At 39.6% G+C, this 19053-nt stretch overlaps 1 long non-coding RNA gene across 23 annotated transcripts in view; it reads right to left on the bottom strand.

The window, feature by feature from the left end:
* LOC121070778 overlaps positions 1 to 19053 on the bottom strand; it is a 235516-nt gene that overhangs the window by 215344 nt on the left and 1119 nt on the right. For all 23 annotated transcript variants that reach the window (XR_005820215.1, XR_005820206.1, XR_005820214.1 and 20 more), the window contains exon 2: positions 16131 to 16230. This is a non-coding gene — a long non-coding RNA (uncharacterized LOC121070778). The remainder of the gene's footprint in view (positions 1 to 16130; positions 16231 to 19053) is intronic.

Genomic DNA, 19053 nt, shown 5'->3' with positions numbered 1-19053 from the left:
GATATTCCAAAGAAAAGAGCCAAGAACTCTAAACACTCTCCAAATTTCTCCATTGTACTGTTTGGCACATAAGGAAAACAACTTTTGACATTATGACTGTTTTTCATTATCATGAGAAAAAAAGATCTGAAACTACATTTCCCATCAGGCACAACAACTTGATTTTGATGGTTCTGAAGACAGTACCGTTAGCTATCCACTACATTACTGTGACTCATATCATAATAACCATTATTATAAGTGAATCCAAAATAATTCAATCATCTGAAAAATAACTAAATGTAAAGTCTCCACCAAAAAAAAAAAAAAAGGAAAGAAAAAATCAGAAGCATTATTGTACTTCAGCAGCCTTGTTTTCTATAAATACATTTTATGCTTGATTTCCCATTTGCAGAAGAATTATTTTTGAACTTTTTTCTTCATTACAACTATATATTTATTTGCAACTGAGGAATGTGAAATAGTTCTTCAAGCCTCCTTGAAGTCTACAACAAATTGTGCAGCCAGACCAGATTGTCTCAAGCTCAGCTCCTAATTTTACATTTGGCTTTGAAAAAAATAAAAGTTTTCTTCAATCTTGTGATGAATTTCACAGAATTTCCAGGAACATGTAAGCCACATATCAAAACTTTGCAATTTAATGTCCCATTTTGGGATCTGGAAGACGCTGCAGTTAATATTCATTGCATTTATAATACTTCCTCATGCAGCAGAGTCTGTGTTCAATGGCATCAGAATGTGGGTTTAGTTTAAGAGCACTCTTACATAAATTAAGGCAAAACATTCATAAAGTATTTGACAGTCAGAGGAAAATGTTTTTTCAATGAAGCAATAAATGTAAAATTTCACAATCCCCTTTAACAGGGGATCATATTCACCTTTTGCATCAACTCTTGACCAAATCTGAAGCAATTCCATTGATGCCAATGGAATTAAATTGCTGTAGATACAGTTGTTGAAGTCCTACTCCTTTTGAAATCAGTGGCAAAATTCCCAGTGACTTCAGATCCCATATGTGTAACTCACAGGCACAGCACTGCTCTTGGTTGGCCTACTAACCTTTGTGACTTAACACATGCTGTGCTTCCCGCTTGCAGTCTCTGAGGTAAGCCCTCTGTGCTGTTGAAGGTTCCTGGCCTAAGGTATCATTTTCTTTGTTTACTGTCTGGCTACATAGATGTCTGGCACAGATTTCAAAGTACAGTAGCTCAAAAATATGCTCAGTGCATATGTGCATAAACCCTGTAGTGGATTGCATCACACGTTGTACATCCGAAACTAAAATCACGTACCTAGTGCTCTCTGTATTACTCATGGTTTGCATAAAGCAGGTAATAAAATGCAACTGTATCAGTAGCATGACTTAGTAGCTTAACATCATTGAATAAAGTGGATTTATTCCAGGCTGACATCAAGTAAATGAGTTCAGGATATTTTTCTATATGTGTGCAAGAAAGAAACACACAAAATACTCTGAGAGATCAGTACAGTTCACCTAATCCAGTTTCTATCCGTGCCAGCATTCACAGCACATACAAGAAATTCTATACTGTAGAGTTACTGAATTTTATTTCCGCCAGTTTTGCAAGGCTTGGCACAGTCATATACTTCAAACACATTGAATAGCACATTAAAAAGTACCATCTTAGTCTCAACAAAACAAGTGTCTCAGAGCAAATCTGTTCAATATGCTTCCAGGGAGGTCATTTACTGCATTTGCTGGACTGGCTTGTACTGAACTTGCTGAAGTCAGGCATCTAAGTGATATTTAAATGACATAACCAAGTGATTCAGAATCGGTGAAAGTGCCCAAGTGAAGTAATGCAGTGAAGGGGAAACAGTGAGTTAAGATTCCAGCCCAGCTTTCATACATCCTCTGTCTAGCTTCAATGGAACATTATAACTACTCTTGCCACCACATATTCAGTTTGTCTCTTGTTAAGGTTTTATTGTCAGTTTTGAACTCCAGGCTACCATTACTACCAGTGCCAATCACATATAGCAAAACAGTCTAGTTACTGTGATAACAAATGGTCTCTTGCTCTACCATGGCCACTCTGCTGCATCCAGGCCCTGGGTAGAAATTGTACATGACAGAGAGAAACACGGGGTCTGCCCTGTCCAGGAGACAACTGCTATTCCTTCTCCTGCACCCACCATGAGGCAGCCCTCTCACTTTTGCCAGATGCTGGACTATATCCCTTCTAAAAGGGCTGATGCAGCCATGGCACAGTGGCAGTACTGCTAAATGGGGTCACAGTGAATCCCAAATTATGATATACCATGGCACCAGTGTTCCTTCTCAGGCCCTGAATTTCCAAAGGTCATGGATATTGGCAAATTAGACGCAGCAAGAGGCAAGTTCAGGCTAGTTTGTTCCAGGCTACACGGCACAAAATAAGAGAAACATCAAAGTCTTGAGAGGAATACGCAATGCCTCCTTAACTCTGGAGAGGAGGTGCTGTTCTAATAGGAAAAATCTGATCAACAAGGCTGAAATCTGGCTTTTATTCACTCCTAGTGAAAATCAAAACCATTATGCAGTCTAAACAGCTCAATAAATCTCATCCAAGTCAATAACGTCAATATCCTTGATCTTACCTCATCATAGGTTATTATTTTTATCATTCAAAGACAGGTAAAAATCTGGTGTAACTTTCAATAATCTGTGCTGAAAAGTGACAAAAACACAGTATCTGTATGTAAGTTGGTATACAAGAATGGATTTCTGCAGCTAAGAGGGTTAATCTAAAAACACTAAGTTTCCAGTATGTTTTGATCAGCTGATCCTAGAGAGGTTTACTAAAGCTTGCAGTCCAATTCTGGCTCCAAAAGACAGCCAGCTTGCCCTATTGTTTGGCAAGAAGCAGCAAAATTGTGTTAACAGTTTCTTTCAAGAATACATGTTAGTAACTGCCAAATTACAGTTGTAATGACCCTGATGCATTTCTCCCCTTAGGGCTTTTTTGTTTAGAACCCAGTTGCCACCCAAGCAGAAAAAAAAAAATTTAAAAAAATCATTCTTTGCCACAAACTCTCCCATTGCCCTGACCTTTCTACACTGCCACCAGCACTACACCTTGTGAGAGTCAAGAAGCCACATCCTGCCTAACGAAGTGATACTCCCACCTGGGATTAGATACAACAGAGCATGCATTAAGGACTTGAAGCAGAGCCTGATGAAATCCAAGGAGTCTTTCCACCGACTTCAATAGGCGTTTGGTCAGGTCCTGAGAGCCTATTTTTATGCATTCACTCATTTTTTCCCTTGTTTATTTAAAGAACCATTTCTCTGAAATCCAGGCAGAAAGACTCTAATATTTTTGGTATTGTATCTGGGCAATGGTTTAATCATAAATTAAATGAAGAAGTGCCACTGTCTGCAGCCAAAAGAAAGAGGCTGACTCTGACATACCACCTGTGCACTGCTCTGGCTCAGCATTGACCTTGGTTGACAGGAACATGTGCCTGAAAATTGCACCCAAGAGGAAACTCATCACAACATGAACAATCACAGCAGAATGATAAACACCCACACTGCACAAGAAAGCAGCCAAATCCTCACAGCAGCCAGGACTCCAACTGCATCTGGAAAGAAATGTGCATGTACCAAAAGAATGTGTGTATACATGAACATATATGTCGGTGTTTACATATACTCTCTTGCTATACTTTGCACCTAGAGCACCATGTTTCATTTTGTAATAAAATGTATGCATAAAAACACCTTTCTTATGACAGAGACAGCTAAGATTATCAGGTTTTCTATATGCAATCACAGCAGAAGGTTATGCATCATGCAATGACTTAATCCCACTGATCCACTCACATATATTTTCTCCTTAACAAGATAACAGATGCATCTAGCTTCTAGTAGCTTGTATTTCCTTTTAATAATTTATGATTACATGCTCCTACAAGATCATCAAAGCTGTGAGAAAGCCATAAAAAACACTTTCGGTAAGTAACTAGTCTAACTGTATTTCCTCTTAACTGATGGAACAATGGATTTTAAATGTTACAGGGATGATTTTCTTGCACATGTGGTCTTACGCAAGAGTCCTGCTGGGGAAGTCTAAGGTTGGCAGTCATCTTCAAAGACAAATTAAACAGCCAAAACAGTGTTTATGGGCTCAAATCTGTTCACAGGCACAGGTATTTGCACAAGATGAGTACAATGCATTCAAGCAGAAATCACTTAAACCATGGAAGATCAGATGCATTCGTTGTCAACGCTCCCAGAGCAAGCCTTTCTGTAGAAGTGTTTGCAACAGAGGAATGATCTCATGTGCCAAAGAAGAACAAAAACAGTTCTTGCTTTCTTCTGTCATCTTTCTTCTAAAGCATTGGCTATCTCTGCCACCTCTAGGCATCCATAGTCCAAGATCTATGAAGTGCAAGTCATTGGGGCAGCAAAAGGAATAAAAGGTGTTCAGATCCTCAGCATGAGAAGTATACTTGAAGCAACAAGGCAAGATTGCAAGAAATCTATTTTTTCTGTGCCTGCATGGCAATCACAGGAGATATGTATCACCAATGGATGAAGGCAGCAAGGAAAGGAGTCGCTTCCCTTGTGATATGTATGCATATACAGCCTTTAAGGATAGGTGTACTTGCAAACTGCCTGTGCAAATGTCTGATAAAACTCTCTCAATTTTGAAGGCCAAATCTGACACCTCTTAGGTAGCTTTCACACTGCAAGCAGCAGCTCTGCTTAATATGTGTGAAAGCCTTGGTGTAGCTAGAAAAAGCTGTGGATCAGCTCAAGCAGCAGATCCTGCAGGGTGCTGAGCCACTACAGATCTTCTGCAATCACTGGCGGGGTGCATTCTTCTTGCTCTTACCCACATGTGTACATTGCAGCATTTAGTCATGTAAATAAGGAAAGAAACAGTGGTGAGGATGCATGGTTTTGTTTTTGTTTCAAAGACTGTCTGTGCCTGCAGACTTGCCAAAGCCAGACGCTGTAACTCTGCATAGTGTTACTCGGCAAGATGGGCCAGAATCTTCCAGACGCTGGGTGTGGTGGGTGCGAGGCTGCTTCATTAGCTGTTTGAAGCTGCGTGGGTAGTTTCCATTGTGGTCTAGCAGCCATGCAGGACGCACCCAAAGAAGCTGGGTAAACTGCATACAGGAATTAGCCCACACTAAATTCCTCGCTTTCACAGCTGGATTGCTACCCATACCCAAGCTAGCTAGCTGAAAGCAAGGTACGTCTGATGCTGGAGGAGGTGGGAAATGGCTCCTATGAAATAAAAGTGTGCTTAGGATGGTACGGGGAGGCAGATCTGCCCAGATGAGTGTCCCAAAGTGGGAAAACACCAAGCTTCCACGTTTTGAGCCGTAAGCTGCAAGTTCTGGAAACTCTGGCCTTAAAAGGAATGACTCTCCACTACGGGTACAGAAAACATGGAAATCCCAGTAATTTCCATCAGTTCCAGACTTTCCGATCACCTACCAGCTGACCAAGAGCTTGGAAGCTCTGTGATGAACTTCCAGGCAGTCCATAGAGTAGGGCTGTGGGAAAAAAATAATAAAAAATCCCATATATCCCCACAACTGTGCTAAGAAATGGGTAGTCAGTTACCTGTCAAATGCCATTTTCACTGAGAAACTGCAGAAACCAGGGAAGACATTTTATTTCAGAATACAAAGTTTGTTGTTTCCAGAATGAAATTATCTCAAAATTTCTGGTTGGCAGGATTTTTTATTTTTTTCCCAATCAGTTAGGACCAAAAGCCCAAAAAAAATAAGTTAAAGAAAACAAAATTTCCTGTGAACCAAAAATTCTCTTCTTCAGCCAGGTTAAACTGGTAAAAAGTGGAAGGGAGAAAAGGAGAGAGAAACATTGTTAACCAACATAAATCTTGTGACCTTTATATTGCCAGACTTGTTTTCATGTAATCAAAGATGTTAATACCAAAAGGAAGAACAATTTTTTAACTAAACCTTTCTATGAGTTCATATCAAATTACCAAGTCTTAACAAGTTACCACAATTCAGCTGGACCAAGTGGTCTTCATACATCCTCAACCCTTAACTAGCTCAAGAAAATGAGGCTTAACATAATCATTTTTGTTACTGACTAAATTAAGGTTCTTTGCCTTTCATATGTCACAGCCTGAGAGTATACAGTTACCACATTTCAGCTGACACATAGACACCTCGTTCATCTGCAGCAATTTGAATATATATCTAAAATTAAAAAAAAAAAAAAAAAAAAAAAACAGGCAATAACTGATTTCCAGCACCATTAGTTTGCTGCCCTACTGCTGTGCCGTTAGGAGCACCACATGAGACCAAGGGTCACAATTCTCTTACACAACAAGCAGGAGCAACAGCTGTTACTCTACTAGTTACTAATTAACTGAACTAATTAACTAATAATTAATTAACCACTAGTACTATTTACCCAGGTGTTTCATACTGAGCTTAGGCCTGAGTCATATGAGAAATCTCTCCCAGCCACCAAACATGCTACAGATCACTTTATCTGAGGGTATCACCTCTTTTTAATGTAAGGACATTCAGTTGTGCTCAGTTTACTGATATAGAAGTGAATCGTGTCAAGTAGTCTTCAGTTATATAGGAAATCTGTGGTGCAACAAGGTCTTGTCTACAGCAGATCCTACATTCTTTTTTACATACACCTGCCTCCTCAACAAGCTGTCCTTTGGGACTACTGTCTGTCTCAGCTGTTAGGAGTATTAGCTTACGATGGTCAAGAATAACAAGACTACTCCTATTGCTAGCAAATGGAGCTTTGCAACTAACTTTAACAAATGCAGGAACTGACCTGTTATCCTTAGAAATTTGAAGAAACCACAACTCTTCTCTTATATTGTAAATAGAGCAGTGGGTGAGTTAGTAGCAAATGAGAGGAACTATGTATGTATGTACTTGTAAAAACATAGATATTTACACTACATACGTTGTCAAAACAACAGATGACTTATTTCTGTAGCCATGCAACAACCTACAGACCCATGAAACATCACCTAACTTCTGCTTCTCATTTCTTTTCTCAAACTCTCCATTAATTTATCTCTCCGTCTGTAACATTTCAAGTCTGCCACAGATTTCAAGCTGCTGCCATTTAAAAGGAACAAACATCCTACATCTACAGAAACAATTCTTTTACCCTAAAACAGGAACTGGGGGGGAAAGGTACATGTTTTAACACTGAGGTCAATGTATAAGAGTGCTAGCTGTCCCTCCCACATGACTGTCAAATTTAAGGATCAAATATCCCATGATCTGCCATGATTAAGGACATGCTCTTTTCCCAGCATTTGCTGTTAGTTCTGGCAAGTCATGAGACAGCAAACTCTAATTCCATAACGTGACTGGTAGAATTGTTGTTTTTAAAGGTTTAAAATGTTTTAGCACCAAATACTAAGTCACTCAGAGATTGGAATATGTATGGGATCAATTTCTCACCACATTTCATCAGTCTTTTTAAACTGTGAAAACCAATGGGGTTACTCTGGCATAAAACCAGTGTAACGGAATGGAGACTCATGCCTGTGGTCACTAACGTGACCTAGTTGTATATACAGAAGGATATGGGAAAAAAGTTTTAAGAAAGGGTGTTAAAGCCCAAACATGTTCTAAAATGACTTTCCAGTGTGACACTAAGTAAAATCAACGTTTGGTTTTTGATAAACACTTGGTAGAGTTGTTGGTCTATGAGTCCCATTTTTCACTCATCATTGGGACTACAGAATTTATATCCAAGTCAATAACAGAAAGTTGCACCATCTTGTCACCAAACTGTGCTTTTGCTTACAGCAGGCCAAAGTGTTTGTGTGGCACAGAGCAGCCACGTGCCATCCAAAGTTACGGATGGAAGCAGATTCCAGCAAAAAGTCTGACATCACTCCTGCTGTTAGGCTGTGCTGTCTCCATTTCAATTCTCTCTCAGACAGTTTCTTACTGAATCCAAGACTATCTTTTGAGTTTTGCCCTTGGTTTATGTTCTCATAATAATTACACACAGTAAATGTCAAAGAAGATTCATGAAGGCCATGAGAAGATAGGCCAAGGAGTGCAGAAGAAATTTCTGTGCTAGACAAAGCTATGAGACACAACTCATGAAGGGCTGTAGTCTGGAGAAAAAATGGCTTGGCAAGTAGAAATGAAGGCCAGAAAGCCACAGCCTTCACTGAGAAAAGCCATTTAAGTCAACCAAACATGAGAAGGTCCATACTGCTGTTTGCTCCTTTGGGTTTGTTTGTCTCAGTTTAGAATCAGATCTGCCTTTGAACTCTTTCTGCCAAACTCTTGACAAGTCTCATTTTGAAAACTGACAACAACGAGGAAGCTTTTAACTGTTTTTATATTAATCTACTTCAAACTCATTTTTATCTAGCTAGAGGCAGGGTTTAATCAATTACAGGTTCCTTCTCTGAAGCAGGCCTCAGCTCAACTTAACCACAGTTTACACTGTGGCCTACATTACTAAATTCCAATGGCATTTAACTTTTCAAGGTCTTTCTTTAGAGTGGTAACACTGAGCTTTACATGATACACAGACAAGGGTTTAGGAAATGCCAACTGGTTACTCCTGAAGGGATTCACTGATGGACTCCACCACCACTAATTGAAAACTGAAGAATGCACTTAGCGATGTCAGATGTTAGGATTTCTCACTATCCATCACACACATGCACACACACACACAAAACCCTTTCATGCTTACTGGGAAGCTCCTGGAAGAGCCCAATTTTACATTCCCCATAAACCCCCAAATTCCCTTGGATTTCTCTGGCAGTTTGGAGTTGCACAAGTATAATTCCCTCTCCAACTAATATCTTCTGCCAGAGCCACAAAAGGCATGACTCTCCTGCAACTGCTAGCCAGAAGATTTAGCCTTTTTGAGCTCAAATTGTCAAGCAATCCTCCTGCTCTGGTAGTTCCAGGTTCAATTCCTGGTAATGATTAGGACAACCATTACTTCATGAAGAACACAGAATCCATCTCCAAGTACTTCAAAAATTCTTAAAACAGCAGAACACCTTTACTTCGATTGTGATAGGCATAAACATATAGCTACATAGTATCTCAAGATATGATGAGGGAGAAAAAAAAGCACTGAGAATTAATTTGTAATAGGAGATGCAGATTAATAATAAATGGTTACATAACACAAAATGGCACATAATATTAGGAATCATTAACTGCAATAAAAAACAGATGTCACTGTGTCTATAACAACCTTGCAAAATTCTACTTGTCTGTTACCTCTGGGATTTTTTTTTACACAAATACTTAATATACATGTTAAAACTTGCAATTTCCATGGCAAAAGACTAGTCAATGAGATTTTATGTCTGAGCTTATAAGGCTTAATTTTCTAAAGTTACCTAAGATAGAACACATGAGAAGTGGAAGCAGCTGACTCAAAGGATCACACAATATTATCTGTGATCTGTGTATGCGTTTACAGCTTGTGTTTAGGAGTAAAAAACACATTCAGAGAGAGAATGACATCTTTTAAAGGATTTAAACAAAGACCAAAAAAAAAAAAAAAAAGATACCTTACAGGCAAGAAGATATACAGCAATAATTATCTAATAACCTCCCTGCGAGGATTTCTCTCTGTCACCTTTAAAACATAACTTAATAATAATAATAATAATAATAATAATAATAATAATAATAATAATCTAACAGGTCACTCCTAAACATGTTTTGGTTAATAGGAAACAAATGCTAATAGGAAAAAAATAAATAAATAAAAACTGGCTATTTCCCTGTACCACCACAGTTTTATTTACTGCCTTGTCTCTCAATTTAGAACTTTTCTTGTATTCTATTACTACAAAAATCTTGTCTATACTTCAAATATAATATTAACCAAATATACCTGGATCAATGCATTCACTTGAGTAATGTCCCAATATGAACACACATTCTTTTCTACACTGTAGCCTAACATAGAAAGTGCTTAAACTCCAAATGCTGGGGAAAAAGTAAAGAAAGAAAGAAAGAAAAGGAAAAAAAAAAAAGTATTTTCAAATCCCATCAAACATCTAGGGAACTTCAGCTCTCACCTAAATAAAATACTTAAAATAATCTGAAGTGTGCAGCCTAAAAACCCCCAATCCTAACACTGTAAAATATAGAGGATTTCCTTCCCTATGGATATAATGAAGGTCACTCCACATGTTAACTTGGACTAACACTATCAATTCCTTTTTCCTACCTCCACAAAATGCATTCAAAATGGTATTAAGAGCCTAACATCATGTTGTAGGTCCAAGCATCCCCCTCCATTCCTGTTGTGACAAACTTCTACAGACAGATAAATTAAGAGCTCTCAGCATGTAAACTGGTACAATCTTTGTTGTCAGGAGCACTAAAAGTCTACACATTCACTTTTTTAATCAAGCTTAAAATGATAATCTATAGCAACAGGATGACTTGACTTCTGTCTGCATGGAGAAGAAAGTGCGAGATGTTGCAGAAAAAATAACCTTTACTGATAATATACAAATTTTAAGAGAGACAAGTGTGAACAAACAAAAGCTGCTTCATCAAATTCCGTAATAGGAATATGCAAAAGAAATGCCAACAAGCATTAGATTAATAACATGCAGTTGCTGTCAGGTAGTTAACCCCTTCAAAAGCAGTGATGGTGAAAACCATGACACTGGATTTCCTTGTTTTGCTGCACAGTACATTCTGTTTGGTCTATCATGGGAAAATCCCCTTTGCTTTACTCAACTTCAAAGTTTATTTTGGTGCAGAATTCCCCTTAGATACAGCTATGTGACCACATAAACTAAGCTCCAGTGTGGTAATGCACATACATACCACTCTTCCTCCTAGAGTGTCTTTTGCAATATATGCTATTCCCATGCCAAAAGCTCTTTCACCAGTAGACTGTTTATTGAGAAATTAGGTAAACTGGCCAACCATGCATATCAATTGATGGTAAAACACTGATAAAAGCTGACTAGAAGAACAGACAAGCTGGGTTTTTTACAAAGAGAGAGCAAGCTCGATGGAGGGAAGAACAGGAAAAAAGTGCTTCCTGTAAAGTAGATTGATTTGATATAGTGTATATATAGATCATGTATTTACATGTCACCATGAAAATCACAGGATCCATCAAGAAATAGTATCCATGTATGAGTAAGGCATTACATTACATTACAACAATTTTGTACAGGACTCTGCTGAGAAGACTGGCAAGGAAAAGTTTTACCTGAGACCCCCTTCCAGAGCCACCACGTAGATTGAAACATGCTCCCTGGCAGAGGCTAGACACTTACAAAGTTAGATGACAGTTGGACATGGCTTTGTGGAGCCTAGCAAGGCCCACACAGGGCAGTGGCATGCTTACATCCCTTTGCAGACCTAGTTGCTAGAATTTTACTCAAGTTTACACAGGCCGTCTGTGTAACAGCCCAAGCGACAACTCTGGTGCACCACCGCCCACCACACCAGTGACTGAACAGCAATGCCGTCTCTCTCTTTTCAACCTCCTCCTGCTACAGCTCTCTCCACTATAAGCCATCGATTAGGAAACAAAAATCTGGGTAACGCCATTTCTCATGGATAGCAGAATTAAATATTCTGGGCACCAAGCGGTAAGGGAGTAGGGATGTGAGAGGTAAAAGGAGCAAATCTGTTACTGGTTAGAGAGCTTCTGACTCAAGTACATTTTGAAAGCTTGCATACTGCACGGTTCCTTAGCTACTCTGCACTGTGCTTCTGTACGCTGCACTGTATAATCTCCCAATGCAGTAGGTGGGCTGGCTATTTTTAAAGCACTTTAGATGGGTTTAGGCTGATTATCATGCCTCTGATTTTCCTCCTTTTTGCAAAAGAGGCTGAGTTTTGACTCAGAAATAAATACTTCTGGCAAAAGAAAACAAACTCAGGCTTTATAGAAAATATATACTGAACATAAAATTAAGTCTAAGTACTACACAAATCATTCTGATAAGTGGTTAATAAGTTAATAAAGATATTATTCATCAAACCACTGGAGTTGCGTATTACAGTGATTTATAATTCTCTGGAATGTTTTTTACTGGTGTATTTATAACCACTTATACCACATGGTCCTCACATGTGTAACAAACTCTGCAAGAGCCATTTGTTACTTAGGAAAACCACATAAATGAAATCTTAACATAAAGTGAGTGATGCATTTTATAATCCATACATGAACTAAAGTTTTTACCAGACCATTCTCTAAATAACTGTTAACATATTAAGCCAGTGGCAGCCATCCATGCATACTAAATAAACAAAAAAGTAAAGGCTTGCAATAGAAAACTCTTCCATTAGTCTCAAAAGTTGAACCTAGTGAACTGCTGAGCACTGATACCTGCTGCTGAATCCATTCTCAGCCTGAAGAGTTTGAAGCTAAGCCTGAGAAAGTGTTTGGATAACAAAGCACATTGCAGTTGGACTTGATGATTTTTGCAGGTCCCTTCCAATTGAACTATTCTATTCTATTCTATTCTATTCTATTCTATTCTATTCTATTCATAGCAATATAGTATATCCTGAGTTGGAAGGGACCCACAAGGATTATTGAGTCCAACTCCTGGCTCTGCACAGGACCACCCAAAAATCAGACCACGTGCCTGAGAGCAGTGTCCAAACGCTTCTTGAACTCTGACAGGCTTGGTGCTGTGACCACTGCCCTGGGGCGCCTGTCCCAGTGCCCGACCACCCTCTGGGTGCAGAACCTTTCATTAACACCCAGCCTGACCCTCCCCTGTCCCAGCTCCATGCCGTTCCCTCGGGTCCTGTCGCTGTCCCCAGAGAGCAGAGCTCAGCGCCTGCCCCTCCGCTCCCCTCGTGAGGGAGCTGCAGGCCGCCATGAGGCCTCCCCTTGGCCTGCTCTGCTCAGGGCTGAACAACCAAGGGGCCTCAGCCGCTCCTCGTACATCCTCCCCTCCAGACCCCTCACTATCTTTGTAGCCCTCCTTTGGACACTCTCTAATAGTTTTACATCCTTCTTATATTGTGGTACCCCAGACTGCCCACAGTGCTGGAGGTGAGACCGCACCAGCTCAGAGCAGGCTGATTCCTCCCCTTGCCTGGCCAGCAGTGCCGTGCCTGATGCACCCCAGGGTACAGTTGGCCCTTCTGGCTGCCAGGGCACACTGCTGGCTCACGTTCAACTTGCTGTCAACCAGAACCCCCAGATCTCTTTTCATGGGGCTGCTCTCCAGCCTCTCATCCCCCAATCTATACCTACAGCCAGGGTTGTCCCATCCCAGGTTCAGAATTCAGCACTTGCTCTTGTTCAACCTAATATTCTTGGTAATTGCCCAGCCCTCTAATTTGTCAAGATCTCTCTGCAATGCCTCTCTACCTCGAGGAAGCCAATAACTCCTCCTAATTTAGTGTCATCTGCAATCTTACTTAGTATGCATTTGAGTCCTGTGTTCAAGTAATTTATAAAAACATTGAAGAGAACTGGCCCTAAAATGGAGCCCTGCAGAACCCCACTAATAACTGGCCACCAGCCTGATGTAACCCCATTTACTATAACCCTTTGAGCACAACCTGTCAGCCAATTGTTCACCCATCACATTATGTTTTTGTCTAGATGTATGCTGAATGTTTTTTCCAGAAGGATACTGTGAGAGATGGTATCCAAAAATTTGCTAAAATCCAAAAAGACCACATCCACTGGCTTCCCTTGGCCAGCTAGTCATAAAGCCTTGGTAACCTTGTCAGAAAATGAAATTAAGTCTATTAAGTAGGACTTTTCCCGCGTGAACCCATGTTGGCTGTGACCAATGACTGCATTGTCTTTCAAGTGTTTTTCAATAGCTCCCAGGATAACCTTCTCCATAATTTTACCAGGCACTGAAGTGGGACTGACTGGCCTGTAACTGCCAGGGTCTTCTTTCTTATCCTTCTTGAAAATTGGAACAACATTTGCCAGCTTCCAGTCGACTGAGACCTCTCCAGATTCCCAAGACCATTGAAAAATAATTGAGAGAGGTCTTTCAGTAACATCAGCCTGCCACAGAATGAATACCACCAGGCCCTGTACACTTACATGCATCCAGGTGGAGTAGCAAATCCCAAAGAAGTTCAGAGTCGGCTGGGAGTTTATCACTCCCCCAGTGATGGCCCTCCAACTCAGGGCTCCAGGGGTCCCAGGGCCTATCATCAGTGTTAAAGAATGAAGCAAAGAAGGCATTAAACATCTCTGCTTTATCTACATCCCTATTTGTGAGGTGACCATACTCATCAAGTAATGGACCAGTGTTATTTCTGGTCTTTTTGCTGTTAACATTCTTTAAAAAGCCCTTTTTGGTGTCAGCTTCAACTTTAATTGAGTTTTGGCTGTGTGAATTTTTTCCCTACAATAACGTATAGCACCTCTGTAGTCTTCCTATATTGCCTGACCTTGCTTCTATTCTATTTGATTCAATTCTATTTGATTCTATATATTGGAAGTGTCTCATCAATTCTTCCTGGCAGAGATACGAGGAGGATGTTGTTTGCAAAACCCACGTCCTTTGTCGTGTAGCTGGCAGTAATGCTGCTGTCTCCTCGGACTCTACCCAAGTAGTTAAGGAAGACCTCGCCACCTGTCCTAAGTCAGGCACCTAGTATTCAGCCTGCACTGACTGAGCTTCTGCAAGAGAAGGGTTATGAACTCTTGCACTTCCACAACTCAATTTCAAACGGACTTTTAGTGCCAGGAGTCTTACACAAAAGTTGTTTACAGATTAGGAAAATGAAAAGGAAAAAAGTGCAGTTGCTCCTGTGTCAAAATTTAACTGAACTCTACATATATCCCCAAGGTCCTACAACTCACATCCAAATATAGACTTAGACACATAGGAATCGGGCAATTTTAATACAAAGCAAATTTCTAGAAGAGCGTTGTTTGAGCTTTATTGACTGGTTAGAAACACAAACTAAATGGCCAACTTATCCTGGAAAGCATCAGACCCTTTATCACAGCTGACTGTGATCTGATTAGTACTCAGCACTGCATGCGCCCTCTGGGTCTGAAGTTGAGGCTTGACCCAACAGACTTGCTGTTCCTGTATACCGATCTGGATGCCTGCCTTCCTCCTCATCTTCTCCTTCTCATCTTCTGAGACCAAACTCTAGCTATATTAACATCTTTTCTCAGTTTCAGCTAGATGGATTGACTTTGAACTGGAACAGAGCAGAAGAGACTTGCTTGCACAGCAAGCCCTAACCTTTACCTGTAAGGCAACAATTAACAGCAACTTCTGTTATCACCTCTTTGCCCTGAATAAAGATCCCTAGACAAATACACCCTTGTACACTAGCTCTCCCCAGGCTCCAGGAACCCTTTAAGGCTGCGGAATTATCAGTAAGGAAACCCACAGCCCAAAGTCTGACATGAATTGTGTGGACTCACAGTAAGTGACAGTACAATTGAAATTTAAGCAAAATGCAGCTATAGACACCCTCTCCATTCTGTTTCCAGATCAGATAACAAGTTGCTTGCGATTTTGTACACTTTTTTTTTTAACCTCTTTCTGATACTCTTTTTATCTGACTTGCTCATACTCCCAACAGATAAATCTGGACCAGGACAATTTTTTATTGTGCATGCTACATCAGCAGCTTAATGCATTGGAGAGCTTCCTTTTAGTGCAAGTTTGCTCATGTACTTGTAGTCCTGTGACATCACAGGACACCACTCAAGAACATCTGGTACATGGAGGCAATTTTTCTCCTTGTCTGACACTGCAGGGCATTATATAAAGCATCCCACTTGTAATGTGAGTAGTCCAGCACTGCTTCTCCTCTATAAACCTGATGCACACTTAAGACCTAAAGCTGCTGCAAACCTTTGCTGATCAACAGGCCTAGAACCATAAGGGATCACGCATAGTAAAACTCTGGTCTTTCCCTCTTTGCATCAGAAATACACCCTATGTGTTTGTACAGTGCTTGGAACATTTTGATATAATTCCGCAACATTTTCCAAAGTTTTGAAGTTCTCCAGGACCAGAGAAGGTCTCTGGGAAAAAAAAAAAAAAAAAAGAGCAGGAACACAGAAAAATTACTAGCAGTAGTCTGTGAACTTCATGAACCTATTACAGAAACCCAAGATGCAAAATGTAATATTGAGCTAAATTCCAGCACCCATTACTCACCCGGCTTTTGCAACATGAGTAAGTCATGCATGGAATAAGATACTGCCCTGTATGAGACATCCGATATAACCTGGCCCACACTGCAGGAAGGATTTTCTGTCTGAAAAGCAAAGAATAAATGAGTGAAAAAGAAAGCAGAAAAAGATGTCAGTATAGAAGCTCTAGGTCAACATATTGTGCGAAAGATGACATACAAGTTCAAGTTACATACATACACCCTGAACTGTGATTTCATGATTCCCAGAGTAGAAACGCATACATGCTCTTGTCAGGCATTTGCTTGGGGGTAGGTGATTTTGCTGGATATTAAACACGTTCTTTGGGGGGCCAGATATTTTGTTTTCTTTGCTATTTTTAAACTTACAGGGATTTCTTTCCAGCTTTGTCCTAGCTCCAGCCTAGTTTTGTCCAGGATAAGCGTACCCTACCCAATGCATGAAGGAAGACAAAATGTCTATAGTGGGCTAACGTAATCTCTCTGTGGTGACCAGAACTTGATACTTATAGAAAAAAAATGTAAAAATACATTGTCTGGAGCAATCCCTAACTTGTATGGTCTTATAATTTTCATCAATTAGAGGGTTTGGGACTTCATATACGGCAGCCAGCATCCAGACTACCATACCCTATATCCATACATGAATATCCTCAATGATTTTTTCTGATCCTATGGAAATGGAACTCTGCAGTTTCCTCATTCTTGTGGACTTAATTCTGAATTTGAGCATTTTAATCAGTACCCTCTTATTTTTGTGTTGTCAGAAACACCGATTAACTGTACTTTGATTCTTTTTACAAGCTAATATGCTGTGCTTCCCCTAGCACACTGTTTGATTTCTGATGTGCTATGTCCAGTCATACAACCATAAAATTTTATTTCACATCCAATCAGTAATCACAGGCTGGTATTATCCTCCACAATAAAAACAAAACAGCTACCATTATATCACAACTGTTTTCTCACTTCAAACAAGTGCTTTAGGGCAACTCTGGAACTGTTCACATTTCTCAAAATACCTCTTCCAATTTGTCACTCTGCAGTGCCAATGGCCATATAATGCAAATTAACTCATAAGTTTTTAGATGTAAGCCTAACAGCAAATGCCAGCCTGATTTTCCACAGCTCAGAGTATACACATTCACAAATGGTTATAATATTTATAACACTTTGTTAAATGTCAAGTCTAAAAAGAGGGTTAATGTTGCCTTAAGAAGATCAGCTGAACAAGGTAGTCACTGTAGCAGTTTTAGCCTTATTTTCAAGAGTTATTGAACAACATGTGATTTGTTTGTAAGCAGAAAAGAGCTTGTATATAACTCAGGAAACATGATTTTCAAGAAATTTCAGCAAATCTGTATCAAAACCCTTAGGGTCCTTTCAGGTTTCGTTGACAATTTTTCAAGAATTTGTGTAGTTTCTGCAGCTGCATATCACAGGATTTCCAGAACTGGTTGACTCAGACACACCCGAGTATTCTTGTAGGGTTCTGTTATTTACATAATGCTCTGCTAAAATGACAGTTATGATTTGGCTTCACTTGTTACTGACTTTGTTTTAACTATCTTCACATGCTTTAGTTATTATCTCGGACTTGATACTGTTGAGCTTCCTAGCAATGTGAAGAAACTTAAGATTTGATCCTTCAAAGAATTCATGCCCCCAACTCAAAGATTCCCATTGACCTCAGTGCATTTCAGACTAAATGTAAGGAACTCTATCAAGAGCAACAGGAAGTACAAGCCTGGACTAGATGGATAATGTGGTCTGTCTATATCCTTGCAATTTCCTGCAATAACACTACATTCAGTCTGGGTGAAATTCTGACCTCACTAACATCACTGACTGACCAGCTGCAGATTTCAACCAAGGTTTCACTTAATCATATGCCTTACAAGTTAATCTCACTTGTGCTGTTATTCCTAATTCGAGAGAAAACTGGCTATAAAACTTTCAGAACATTTATTTCTTAGAAATAATTACTCAAAGAAAGATGCAATAGCTCGAAAATACTGAATATAGAAACTCAAAAGTTTACATGGTCGCTTCCAACTTTTCTTATATCAGATGCATTTTTTTAATGCTTGCTGCATAAAGTTAAATTACTAACAGGGCATTTGTCTTTTTCATTTCTTTTCTTTCCTTCTTTTTTCCTTGAAATTCGCAGCTGCAAATCAATGCAAACTCATTCAGCAATTACCCAGGAGAAAACTTCTATTTTGTAAAGTGAACATTGTGCTTTTGGGACCTCTCTGAAAACTTCTAACAATGTTCCACCCTTGGGCCTTTCCATCCTCCAATCCCTAGCTTGAAAGCTTGCATTCTCACTAACTGTCCCTTTTTAAATATGCTTTTGTAAAACTGTGTCGAAGTGCAAAATGCTCAAGAACTCTGCTTTATTATTTTAAACAGCAAAGGTAGCTCTCCTGCCTTGATCCTGGCATCATATAGATTTATTGTTTTGTTTCTTTTTTTTTAATTTTGGCCAAAAATAGCAATAAATTAGACCAATTCTCAGCTTCCTATGTTATAGCCAACAAACTGATTGCATTATTACTGGATAACATCACCTCTTTGGAATTAGGCTGCTAGCTGAGGTCTTATTATAGTAGTGAATTCACACCGCCACAGTTAGCAATGTCAGCATTTCTTTTATAATAGCCTCTTCCTACTCCTACTCTTTTTTTCTCAAAGGACTGAAATTTGGACTTAAAATGAACTTCAAGTCGAAGCACTGACAAGATGATCCCTGTCCACAAGTCCACAGCTTATCATTTTAGCACTTTTCTTTCTGACAAGTAGCTTCACAGTATTTTTAAGTACAGGCCCAGTCATGCATTCTTTCTACATCCAAAACTCATTTGTGTATCCAGAGAACATAGCACTCATTTCCAGTAACCTTCATGGCTTGAGTTTCTTAATAAA

Source organism: Cygnus olor, chromosome 5, assembly GCF_009769625.2.
Source record: "Cygnus olor isolate bCygOlo1 chromosome 5, bCygOlo1.pri.v2, whole genome shotgun sequence".
Classification (NCBI taxonomy): domain Eukaryota; kingdom Metazoa; phylum Chordata; class Aves; order Anseriformes; family Anatidae; genus Cygnus; species Cygnus olor.
This window is presented reverse-complemented; position numbering and strand designations above follow the sequence as displayed.